This window comes from Stigmatopora argus, chromosome 10 (genome assembly GCF_051989625.1).
Source record: "Stigmatopora argus isolate UIUO_Sarg chromosome 10, RoL_Sarg_1.0, whole genome shotgun sequence".
Taxonomy (NCBI): Eukaryota; Metazoa; Chordata; class Actinopteri; order Syngnathiformes; family Syngnathidae; genus Stigmatopora; species Stigmatopora argus.
Genome location: NC_135396.1, coordinates 6,312,990 through 6,325,561, shown reverse-complemented (window position 1 = coordinate 6,325,561; position 12,572 = coordinate 6,312,990). Strand labels below are relative to the sequence as shown.

Genomic DNA, 12,572 nt, shown 5'->3' with positions numbered 1-12,572 from the left:
TAATACATCATTTCACAACAGCCACATCAAAAACTCATGGGTCACAGAGTCCACCTTGATAATCACTTTTGCGGCCAATCATAAACTGTCAAGCTGTAAGGCAATCACATTCTGCCAGCACAATTGAGTCCAAACACGTTTACCATTTAATTAAATGTAAAACAAGGGTGCACACAAAAATATAATGTGAAGTCAACTCTACCATGTTTTTAATCAACAGAAGAGCTACTATCTTCAAAAGCTTGGCAATTAATGAACAATTTCAGACATCGGATTGATAGTTTCTATGAACACAGCGTTAGACAACAAAACGTGTGTACTGGCAGACATGAGCAAGTGACAGCACTGCAAGACAGCAACCCTGAACAAGTAAACACTGAATTAAGGCTGATATGTTGCAACGGTCATTGAGGAATCTCAACAGCAGATTTCAAGAATACATTCGTACAGAAAGACACCATTTTAAACTTGTGGAAAGGCCATCATTTTTCCACAAATGGCATGGTTAAAATGTTTAATTTACTATGAAGAAAATATTTTTCCCATCACATCACAGGTTTACTTAATTTCTAAAAGCTCCCAGTTTTTTTCCCCACCCTGTTTATATTGATATCTTATTTTTTATTGATTGATTCAATGTGATGTGACTAATAATACACGCTGAAAGGGTAAATACGCAATAGTAGGACGAGGAAAGCCTTTTGGTATGCGTAGGGCAATTCTTCACAGATATAAATGCAACCACAATATTGAACAGATTGTTAATTAAATGACCACTAGCTAGTTGCATGATGTGTAATTCTCTTTCACGGCGCCTCATGGCTCTAACCTCAAGGCTTCCATATCCGATCCATATCTCCAGCCTCCCTCGGTGAATGTTTTTACTGTGTCTAAAGTGGTTTTCTCTGGGTACTCCGGTTTCCCTCCAAATCCCCCAAAACATGCATGGTAGATTGATTGAACACACCAAATTTCCCATTGGTGCAACTTTGAGCATCGATGGTTGTTTTTCCTACAATCATTTTGTTTTTCATTAAGGTTCACTTTACAATGGATTACTAATCTGCTTGGCTATTATTGTTGATCCTTCATTACAAATTCATACACAGACAATTAGATGCTTTGCCAGAAATCTATGCCAAACCATTAAATGCAGTTTTTATAGAACAACCATTAGTTTTTGATCTTACATAATGAATGAGCAGATCTGCATAAAAAAATAAGTGTGGATTAACATCCGTGTTTCATCACATTCCATATCAACATTAATAGAGACAAAAGGGAGCAGAAGTGTGAAAATGCACTCCTAACACTGCTCACTGCACATAAATCAAAACAAAATTATTGCCGGGATGACGATTGAGGCCTCTGTTGTGCAAATGAAGCCGCTCTCACCAACAGGATAATAAATAGTGTGTTATTTTTGGTTTTGATAATAGGGAATCATGAAGATAGGTTCAAGATCCATGGTGGGCATACATTTGACTGTGAATTATTCTAATGAAGCATTAGCAAAGCTTTTGATATGGCAATAAAACTGCAATATGGCTGGAGAAAATTCACATTTATATAAGGAGAGCATACAAAACTTCAAACATCATGGTTAAATATTGGATTTGGAAACTGTAGACTATCATGTCGTGACACAAAGCTACTCAATCTCTTTTGGCTTTTTCCTTCAGGAGTCTCTGCAGCGAAGCTGTATGAGAGATTTGGCACGTAGGCTTTCTTTGTCAATACAATTCCATATGCAACCTAAGAGTGGGAATCAAACACACGACTTCCACAAGAGCAGCTGAGCATTTAGAGCACTTATCAGTGGAGTAATATAAAAGAAACCAAATAAGGAATTAAAATAAAGGTGGCAGGTCTGCAGGCAGTTTTGCTATTTTACTGAACTATACTTGACAATTCATTTTGCAATTATTCACAAAATGGCAATAGATTGACTAAATATCTATGTTGACTAATTATGTTGACTACTCATTTATGTTGACTACTTATTTAAGTTAAGTACTTTTTTAATTTATTGCTTATTTATTGGTTATTTATATGTGTACTTTGTGAACCTTTAAATCTCATTATACTTGTATAATGATAATAAAGGCATTCAATTTAATTTACTGAAAGATCGTGGTTGTTCAAAAATGAATCTTTGAATGTAATCTCAGGATTTTACCCTTTTGTTGCAAAATCATTGACTATTTTATTTCCCATGTCAATGTGCGTCAAACTGTTTCATCGCCAAGCTTTCTCTGAAAGCCAGTCTTCCTGTCTGTTGTCAGGATTCACATAAAAACTCCCCGGGTTTTGTTGTTGACTCAAAGCTGCCTGACTGCTGTTATCAGCTGTCGCGCCATCGCACACTGTTGTCAAATTCCAAGCGATGCGGAATCATTGCAAGTCCGTAATGTGGCATGTTTATTTCACAAAATCCCTTCACGTTACCAATTAATTCTACAAAGAGATACTAATTGTCTTCATATGCTATTCAACTGTCTCTAAAACAGGGGGTGTCCAAACTATTCCACAAAGGGCCGCATTGGGAGCATATTTTTGTTCCGACGGATCCGGCACTGACAGTTTAACCAATGAGGTTTCTTCTGAAACAAGCAGCACATGATGACTTCCAACCGATTACAATTTTAAGACATCAGAATGGGGAAAGTGTGTCCTTCATCAGTTGGAATGAAAATCTGCACCCACTGCTTGAGGAGCGGTTTGGACATACATGCTCGAGCATTCCTATTTTTTACATTTCTTGAAAAAAAATTCTGGAAAATTGTGTGCTCATGAAGATTCATTAATCAAGCTTGTCATCCCCATTGGGGGTTTTATACAACCCCTGCATTCATATCAATCCAATAATGGGCATTGTTTACGACACCAATACTCTCAAAGGAGCTTTCACAAGAAGACTATTGATTTTTAGGTACTTAAATGTTGTGTCCTGGCCTGTCAACAAGCGATGATTTTACACCATTACATTTACTGAAGTTTTGTTTGACCTATTTGGAAGCTATCACTGCAAGCAATCAGAGCATAGGAATGTGTGTGCACAGCAGATTATAGCACATAAAAAGTACAGAGTATTGATTCTATATATTGTATCATATAACATCCAGATAGGTATCCTGAACTCTTTGCATTAATTTATAAAGAAGATAATTATGAAAGTGGAGGGGCACAGGTACAGTGCTTAGAGCAGGTTCTCAGTATTCCGAGGTGTCCTGGCTGAGGGTGAGTAAAGCATTTTTTATTACAAAGGCCAATTTAAAACTTTGTTGCGAGCAAATGTATAATAATATGAAATAAAAACCTTGACATTGGTAAACATGTCAAGGTCGTTTTGTGAATTAGAAAATGGTAATTTAGTGAAAATCCATGTCTCGGAGATGTCTTTCAGTACATCCATGTTTCGCTTTATGCTAATCTACCAGGTTGCTTAAAAAGTAATATTAAAAAAAATTATGAGAACAGAACATGTTTCTTATATGATTCATGCTTTTTAATGAACTTCCAGCAAATGACTGGAATTACTGACTGCAAATCCTTTTCAATTTTAATTAACCACAGCTTGAAGAGAGTGGGATGACAAGGAAGGAGAGAGAGAGAGAGATAGAGACAGAGGGGGAGAGATCAAAACAGAGGGAGGGAGAGAGAATGCTGCTGATCCAAGTGACTGGCATTTGCTTTGAAAAAATAAAATGTTTGTTCTTTGGAGAGCAATTACACTGATTTTAAATAATAAGTTTCAGGTGAGTTCCAAGAAAATTTTGAAAGATAGCATCTTTCAAAAGCACTTCGTGTGAACAATCTGAGTGTTTATCAAGACTCAGATAATGTTTGTTGTGACCCTTATGGCACAGTGTCATCTGTTGATGGGATATTATCACTATGTTGCTTTAAATACTAAAGAACTTGTATTGAACCTCAATAATAAACATTAGACATTTTCTTTTTGATTACTACTTGCTTAATTGAAAGCCAAAACATAAGTGACAACAAAATACTCCCAAAATTAACAATAAAACACCGGAACAGTAAAACTGAAAAGATACCAATTTAAGTATTTAGCAGATGTAATAGCACCCTGTTACCTTGAACCGGATAAGCGGTGGTGAAAATTGATGGATGGTGAGAGTACAATTTGACCTTGGGACATTAAAGATTAAATTCAAGTTGGAGCATTTTTAGCAACAAAATTAATCAAAAGAAGATTTTCATCTTAACTCTGCAGGTTTTTTTTCTTCTGAGAACACCGTTTACCCTAAATGCAGTATAAGTTCTGCATTCAATCAATGGCAAGCTCTCTCTAGACAATAATGTTGTTTTGTGGTCTGTAAATGGAAAATTCCATTGCCTTACGCAATTTTTTTTGCCATTGCTGCTATCACTGAAAATCTTACCTTTTACACGCTAATCTCCCAGCTCTGCAAACTCCTCAGTGTCAGTGGTGGGCTCGGTTACATGAGCAAACTGGCAGTGTGCTCAGTGCCAAGTTCCCTCAGCTCTGGGGATGTGGCGAGCAGCCTTTTATCTTTGACACACAGGCGTATTGGATCACCTCCTCAGGGGTCTCATGTAGGCAGAAAGGGCCAAATTGTTGAATGAAACTCAGACCATTCTTCATTTCTTTTCCAAAGCGCTACACCATATAAAACAGACTAATGCTCCACCCCTCCGATGTAAACAAGGTAATTATGATTCTGTACAATAGATGACTTTATCAACATACCTTGCTATAAGAGCTGTTCAGCATAATACAAAAGGTAATTAGCAGACATTGGTCATATTTTCTAGGTACCCACAAATAGTAATTGAGATCAAATGAAATGAATGAGTATAGTTGTACGGTATGGAATCGAACCCACGAGCCCAGAACTGTGAGTCTGCCGCCGGTCCTGAATATAATGACCTTAAGTATAAGGGACAAGTGTTTAAATGGTAGCTGTTTAAACAGTCTCTTTTTTACTAAATATGTTACTTTTGACAGGCAATTACAAACTCTTTTTCAAACTGGCCTGAAATCTCTTAGATGGAGAAAGTAGTAGTGGTGAGCTTCTCAGAATTTGTTAATCACTATGTGACGTTTATTTGCCTTCTCTACTTTATCCAACATTCCACTTAACCATGACCCCAGGCTTTTAGTATTTGATTTTCACCCCCTTATTGCCATCTGGCACCAGTGACTTTGCTTACTCAATCACTTCCCGTGGTTAAATTATTTTCTTGGCCCATGCATGCTGTGCTTGCCATGCAAAAGACCAGCAGGTAACACTGTTTTCCCTGAGGTGCTGAGGTGAACAATGTCTGCTAATCTAAAAGCATCACAGTACACTCCATGGTAGCAGGTCCCACTAAGTTATTTCCAAAACCCCCTTCATCTATGTATGTTTTCTAGTGTCAAAGTAGAGAAGCATAGAGAGAATTATATTGCACATCTGAACCAAAGAAACAAGGAGAGAGACAACCATATTCCTCAAAATCTCTTCTATGAAAGTATGGTTGAATACCACATGCATCAATTTTCCTTACTTTATATTTTCCTTTTCATCAGCATGGTCCCCAAAAATTGTCCTTTAAAACGAGAAGATGTGTATGAGCTTACAGGTTACTTTGCATAAAGAATGGGAGCAGCAAGAAAGCTTGGCTGGCTCTTGTCTCGGCAACAAATAAACTTCCGATCATTAATTAAGTTGCTGTGTTTGATTTGTACACAACTTTATTGTAAAATCTTTGGACACCATGCAATCATAAACAATGCATGCACACGTTAGGCTTTATGTGCAAACCAGTTTGCATAGCATCATCAACTTTTACTACTTAGTTTGGGTTCAAGTTCTGTATACTGTATTTTAATAAAAAAATATTGTTACTAATGGCTGAAGTGATTTATTTTAAGATGAGGATCAAATCACTGTTGGCTGGGTTAAAAATTTGTAGCAGGAAATAAAATATAATCAGGAGTTATAACCTAAATATTCCACCAACTTTTGGCTCCCCAAAAATAATATACGTACAAGTATATTTTAATGAGTGAATGAGGGCACTTTCTTTAAAAGCATATTATTTCTGCGAAGAGTTGCTGACAGGATGGAAATAGAAATTGTTACAATAAGGGCACATTCATATGGAAACTGGAATTACTGTGGTGGTGTGTGGCGTTGACTATTACTGATAAATTAGCATAGGACAAAAATATATTCAGCATGCACTGCCATGTGCATAATAAGAATAGTTGGTGGCCTAAAATTCCCTCCCTACGCATTTGAAATTTAAAATTAATTAATAGGAATACATTTCCCAGCTCAAACTCATGTATAATATATGCACTAAATAGAATGCTATATTTAAGTAGGTTACAAGGATTTAACATGCATTGATTGCTATTACTAGCTATTATTTATTATTTTCCATTTTATTGAGCAGGAAAGCTGTTTCAGAGAATATGTAGTTTTGAAACATGTTTAACCAACAAATTGATGCCCTCTTGGTATTACATTTACAATAGAAGTTGAGATCATAGTAATATAATATACATTTTATGGTTTGAGGATGAGCAGTGGACCACCACAACTCCTGTGAACCACGTAAGCCAGGCAGTAGATAACTCCAATTGTTTTAATAGCACTGTGCCAAAATCAAAATACACAACAAAGCACCAAAGGCAAACAAAAGACCGGATTTCAAAAGAAACTTACTTCGAGGAACAAAGCTTGGATGTTACACTACTGGCATGGGCAATGACGTGATGTAACGTGGATAACCATCTGAAAAATACCAAAGCAAATAAACGCTTAAATAGACAGACAGCGAGAAACAAGACAATGAACAACAGGTGTGAGGCATGAAAGGCATCCGATTCTTCGAAACACAAGGATCAGGCACAACACAACAGGTGAAATCGAATGATGATCACAGGAACTACAAACTCTGAGGAAAAAAAAACATGAAATGAACCAAACACCAAGAAACTGAAACCCTAACTACATTAAGTATCCCAGGAGGAAAACAAGAAATCTCTATAATGTGACTCAATTTACACGTTGGGAAACTATATACACGCAATTCAAATAACGGTATATTTCCAAGATCTAGCAGAATGTTTCAATAGCTACATATTGTTACCAAAAACATGTTTAAGGACATTTTGTTTGTTTCACACATCTGAACAAATGAATGAGAAATGATTACTGCACAATAACTATTAAGTAATGTTACTATAAAAGTCTTTTGCATTTTAAGATTGTTGTGTACTTCTGAAAAGCCTATTTTGGGTGAATCAAAATAGCTTTATTGATTCATGTCTGCACCTTTCAAAATCATTGAAGCATTAACATTTTCAGACAGTATACAATCTTTTGAGACTCATATCACTGTTGTGTTATAGAACCAAATCGACTTCACTCATTGAATTCTTAAAAAAATAGGAAGCCAAGACTTCTGTCTCACGCAGGTTAGAACTCATTGCCCCTGTACTTTTGGCCAGGCAAGCTCTCAAGACTTGTCTCAGGCTGACCTCAACTAGAACCCTATTTCCAGATCCACTGGCCCAGATGATGACTTTTAACACTTCAGTGGGCACAATCACAAATATAGCAAGTAAGAATGTGTAAGTAGCAACAGCAGCAAGAAAGGTACTTTTGGCTGTGGGTGGAGTGTCGAGGAAAAGGATAGGACAAGTGGTAGTTGAGTGGAATGAGTCAATGCCAAGAAATTCTCTTCAACTAGTCAGTCAACTGAGATTGCAGCATTTCACATTTACTCATGTGCTGATGTAAACAACTATTTGTTCATTGTGTGTAGCATCTTTAAGCCTTTGCAATTGATAGAAAAGTTATGGTGACTTTACCTGGTGGGTGTACTTCCTATCCTACCTACACCAAACTCACATTTGGCAAATTAAAACTATTCCAGCCAATAAAGACAATAAGATTTAAAATTCTCCATGCAGCACATCCTGAGATTGTGCTGTTATCTGACCTGCAGACGGCAACAGTCACCCTGAATGGAAATATTACATTTTCAAAAGCTGAAATTATCAATTTATATTTTTATTAACTTTTCCCATATCAGTTCATCCAAATTTAAATTTTACCATTGGCCTACGTTATTTTATGTGACTGATGGGGAAAAAATCTTTTTTTTTAGATGATTGAATGATAAAGCCTCATGTTCAATGGAGACTTTCATGCGAAAACTAAAATGGATTTTATCCACACTGGGTGTGACTTGGTTGCTGAGTACTGGTCATAGATTGGAAGATTTATGCTTTGGTTCAGTGGTCAAGCCTAGAAATGAGGAGGTCCTTATCTTAATGGTAAATGGTCTCAGTATTCGTCTCAGATGGTCTGGTGACTACTGAATCTGGAAATCTGACAGACTATCTGAAATTGTTCTGTTGGAGTTTTGAATAAATTGTGTGTTGCTCGAGGGGTTTAAAGCCATCTGTGTTGCACGTATGCATGGACGGGCTAGACTATTTGGGTTTGGACTCGCTGTAGTCTTCTGTCTTTGCCAATGATGTGGTTGTAATAATTCTGGAGGGGTGAACTTAATTGTAAAATATAGGTTTTGAGTTGCAAACCATTACAATAATTCAATCACAAAACAGGCTCGGCAAACACAGTGGAGAGAAAATAACGATATCTGCCGATTGATTCCTCCAAGCTGAATGATAACTTTTTTCAGAGGTCGGCAATCTGTGGGTAAAGCCACAGAACTTGATGACAGCCAATTCTTTGACTAGCATCATTTGCTCAGAGGTCAGCCACCTTGGAAAGGCAATCTATGAGGAACAACAATGCTGACCACACTGTAAAAGTAACTGCTCTTAGCCCAGGGCTACATTTTATCTTTGGAAGAGCTCAATAGCTTGCCACCCGCGCCTAATTCATGCTGTATCTTACACGACATGCTGGATTGATTGGACCATTATCTGACGCACATCTTAAAGGCTGCTCCAAATCCTCCAAATGGTATTGGATGTGCTTTTATTTCCCATTTAAATTACTGGCAACTCCCTCATAATTTGATTAGTCACATATCACCATTAAAATTATGCAGACTGAGACAAATAAATCAAAACTTTTGGCTCCATATTTGCGTATTTGAGAAGTAGCTACAAGTACTATTCATCATTCATCTTCCATACCTTCCATCCTTGAAAGGGTTGAGGGGGTTGGTGGAGCCTGACCCAGCTGTCTATGGGCGAAAGGCAGACGACGCCCTAGACTGGTCGCCAGTCAGTCGTAGGGCACACAGAGACAAACGACCATCCGCACTTGCAGCTACAAGTACTTATCAAAGCGTTTCCACGTCTCCCCATCTAGCTGATGATGATTTTCTAATATGTCTAGCCTTTGCTAGGAAAACTGATTAAAAAAAATGATAATGTGCACCAATTATAATACCACAATGGTGCCCAATGTTAATTTGAGTTCATCTATATAAAATGAATCTCAGGTAATGTAATGGAAAAAAATATTCATCACTTTTATTACTTTGGCAAAGTAGTGCATATTTTCCTCATTCATTTTCCATACTGCATATCCTCACAAAGGTTGCACGGGGTGAAAAGAAAAGACAGATTGCAGGTAGCATCATCCATAATGTTTTCCAGCTCACATTTGAAGCTCACTTTGTGTTGCCGCCACGACCTATACTATGTTTTCCTTCACAGTCCACAGGCCCGGGGAGAACAAGCAAACTCCACACAGGTGGACCGACCTGGACTTGAATCCAGGACTCCCACTGTGAGGCCAACGCGCTAACCACTCATCCGCTGGGCTATGTTTTTTGCCCACCTGACTGTGACTTGAGCTGTGCATGTGTGCAAGGACAAAACAGTATTGTTAGTTATGCTTGTTCAAGTGCAAAGCTGTTTGACATGTGCAGCGGCATGATTTGTGTTGGCAAAAAAAACTAAAAAGACCACCAAAAACAGGGTTTCTATGTGCTCTTATTTATTTGGGGCATTTTGGATAGCTTCAGATGGGAGGTATTAAATACGGAAAAAAAATACAGCCTTGCGTAACACATTTGAAATTACAGTAAAAATGACTAACTGAGAAATTAAATTCCATTATGATTATTTTGTGTGAGAAATTATATATTAGTAATCCAAAGAAAATAAAGTTTAACCTGAATTCTGGAAAGAAATGTGTTTGACCTTTACAATTTTGAACAATAAGCCAGGGTCAGAAAATATAAAGGACAGTTGACATATATCGATGAAAAGAAGGAGGAAGTAGATTTAAAAAGGAGAAAGGCGTTGTGCGGGTGGTAGACTACCAACACAGATTTATTCAGAAGATCATTAGTTCAGACAGGCCAGGGCTCAGGGAACAGGGAGTTCACCCACATTGGGGCTCATTACATACTGACAGGAAACAGACTCACCCGGGGCCAAAGTGGCAGTCATCTGGGTGACAACTGACTACTTTTTAGGAGACAGAACCTTAAAAAACATCAATCCATGTGATCTTTTCAAATATGTCTCATCCATCTGACTCATAAAGTTGAGCCAGTGGCTTTTCTCACAACCATCCTTTATTGGCCATTAGTTAGGTAAGCTAGTGGCAATTCAAAGGCACAACAGTCTCCCAATCAGGATCCCTCAAGTTTGAACACTTTAGGAAGTTCTGGTAATGCTGTTGGCAAGGAAGAAAAAATGAATGAATGACCATACACCAAGACTGCACCACTAGTCTTATCTTGGCAGGAGAGGCACTTTTTCAGAACACTGTGGTTGTTTTGACACAAACATACAGCAGGTAGATTTGGGACATTGGTCCAGAGACAACTCATGGGGTGAGCCTTCTGTCTGGGAATTTGTGCTTAAGAGAGGGTTATTCATAGTGACACAGCAGGTACCTGAACAATGGCATCAATCGGATGGCTAAGGGGAAGCCAATTACAAAGTGCTACCTTGCTGATGGGAGGAGAGCCAATTAAGCAGATAAAGCTAAGGGCACTGTGTGTTTAGAAAAAAAAAACTGGCAGGGCATACCAGCCTTGTGAGATAAATAGAAGCAATGAGGGAGGGGAAATGGGCACTCCCTTAAGCGTACTCTCAAAAGGCCTGCTGGGTTATGAACTGGGATTCCAAAGAAACACATACCAGAGAACTACATTGGGAGTATAGTCATGAGCCATTCATTTATAGGAAATTGAGTCCCATTAAACAAAAACATATTTTCTCCACCCTCTCATCTCTGCAGCAGATTAAAGATAACTTCTCAAAGAACTCCTATCCTGTGATCTATTATTAATCTTTTTATTCATCTTTTTTCCATGAGATAAAGGAATCATCCCATTAAGTCATGATCAGTCAAAAATAGATCATACTTAGGATAGGTAGTGACAAATCGTGGAAATGTGAGTGACATTATGTGCCAGTGAAAGGAAGTAATCAACACTGTTTTGAGCTATGCATCGTATAATTAATTTAAAATAAGGAATAAAATAGTTATGATTATTCACTGCAATCTTTTTTTTTCTTTCTTTTTTTCATATTTTTTCTTGACATCTAAAAAAAAAGAAGTTTGGATTCTAATATGAAAAAAAGCCTCATCTCACCTCATCTCATCTCATTTTCTGAACTGCTCTATTCTCATCAGGGTAACGGGGGGTGCTGGAGCCTATCCCAGCTGACCAGGGGACAACACCCTGAATCGGTGGTGAGCCGATCGCAAAGCACAAGGAGACAGACAACCATGCACACTAACTACCATACCTAGGGGCAATTTTGAGTGTCCAATTAGCCTATGATGCATGTTTTTAGAAGGTGGGAAGAGACCGGAGTACCCGGAGGAAACCCACGCAGGCCCGGGGAGAACATACAAACTCCACACAGGTGGACGTGACCTGGATTTGAAACCAAAGGCTGTGAGGCCGACGAGCTAACCACTCGCTCCATCGGGCCGCCCTCTTTGCATAACCATCCTCCCAAACTCAGAAATAATCAGTTGCAATAATAACATATAGGAGTGACTTTATTGGGGATTAACAGCCAGTCAAATCAGACGTATTCAACCTTAGGAGTGTCTTTAATCTCTGTTAACTATGGGCCTGTAAAGCCCTTTGAGACGCTTTGGGGATTGAAGGCTGCATAAACAAACACGATTGTGATACTAAACCGTGAGCAACTACCAGAAAGTAGCTCTTGATGGTTCTGCTGTTGAGTAGAAAATATAAAAGTAAACAAATAATAAATAAATTAAACGTATATAAGGAAATTGCTGTGAGGCCATAGTCCTCTTTAATTGTACTACCAATCAGTATCAGTAGTAGTAACAGGTTAAACGTAAGCTAAAAGTCATAGGAACACATATATATACATATACATATACATATATATATATATATACATATATATATATATATATATATATATATATATAAATAAATATATATAAATAAATATATATAAATAAATAAATATATATATATATATATATATATATATATATATATATATATATATATATATATAAATACTAAATATATATTCCTTTACTTTTGCCTTGTGTTCTGATGGCCAGAAGAGGTGAGTTGTAGCCTGAGGC

The 12,572-nt window shown here is 37.5% G+C and overlaps 1 protein-coding gene across 8 annotated transcripts in view; it reads right to left on the bottom strand.

Moving 5' to 3' along the window:
• The window catches only part of kirrel3b (kirre like nephrin family adhesion molecule 3b), a 141,604-nt gene that overhangs the window by 93,993 nt on the left and 35,039 nt on the right, over positions 1 to 12,572 (bottom strand). For all 8 annotated transcript variants that reach the window (XM_077611142.1, XM_077611143.1, XM_077611147.1 and 5 more), the window contains exon 2: positions 6,705 to 6,773. The gene's annotated coding sequence lies outside the window, so the exon portion shown is untranslated. The remainder of the gene's footprint in view (positions 1 to 6,704; positions 6,774 to 12,572) is intronic.